The sequence below is a fragment of the Bison bison genome, unplaced genomic scaffold (assembly GCF_000754665.1).
Source record: "Bison bison bison isolate TAMUID 2011002044 unplaced genomic scaffold, Bison_UMD1.0 scf7180017864367, whole genome shotgun sequence".
NCBI classification, from domain to species: domain Eukaryota; kingdom Metazoa; phylum Chordata; class Mammalia; order Artiodactyla; family Bovidae; genus Bison; species Bison bison.
In genome coordinates, this window is record NW_011494939.1 from 6,081,166 (window position 1) to 6,082,054 (window position 889).

The following is an 889-nucleotide window of genomic DNA, read 5'->3' on the forward strand; positions in this document are numbered from 1 at the left end:
GGCAATCCACTCCAGTGTTCTTGCCTGGAAAATCCCATGGACAGAGGAGCCTGGTGGGTTATAGTCCATAGGGTTGCAGAGTTGGACATGACTGAACTGATTTAACACAACATTCCATATTCCAGAAGTAAGTAACCTTGGTATGGCCTCTAACAGTGACGTAGCTTGGAATACCTTAGACAAAAACGTGAGGCCCATAGAGTTTGTTTTGGAGTCTTCTTATCTCCCATATGTTTCCCTTTCTTCCTTCCTGGTACCTTCCAACATTTTCCAGAGCCCTATTTTTCTTTATTTGCAACTCTTAGTTAATGCCAAGTGATAAGGAAAATTAATTGGTATCACCTTAACTAATTACGGAGAAGGCAATGGCAACCCACTCCAGTACTCTTGCCTGGAAAATCCCATGGACAGAGGAGCCTGGTAGGCTGCAGTCCATGGGGTCGTACAGAGTTGGACACAACTGAAATGACTGAGCATGCACGCACATATATGTACATATATATTTTTTCCATTATAGGTTGTTATAAGATATTGAATATAGTTCCCTGTGCTATATAGTAAATCCTTGTTATTTATCTATTTTATATATGGTAGTGTGCATCTGTTAGTCCCATACTCATAATTTCTCCCTCTCCTCTTCCTTTTTGGTAACTGTAAGTTTGTTTTCTATGTCTGTGAGTCTGTTTCTGTTTTGTAAGTTCATTGGTACTATTTTTTAGATTTCATATATAAACGACATCATACTTATCTTCGTCTGTCTGACTTACTTCACTTAATATAATCGTTAGGTCCATCCATGTTGCTGCCAGTGGCATTATTTCATTCTTTTTAATGGGTGAGTAATATTCCTGTGTGTGTGTGTGTGTGTGTGTGTGTGTGTGTACTTTTG

The 889-nt window shown here is 39.0% G+C and overlaps 1 protein-coding gene across 1 annotated transcript in view; it reads right to left on the reverse strand.

The window, feature by feature from the left end:
• Positions 1–889, reverse strand: part of WDR44 (WD repeat domain 44) — a 102,737-nt gene that overhangs the window by 731 nt on the left and 101,117 nt on the right. The gene's annotated exons all lie outside the window — the stretch shown is intronic.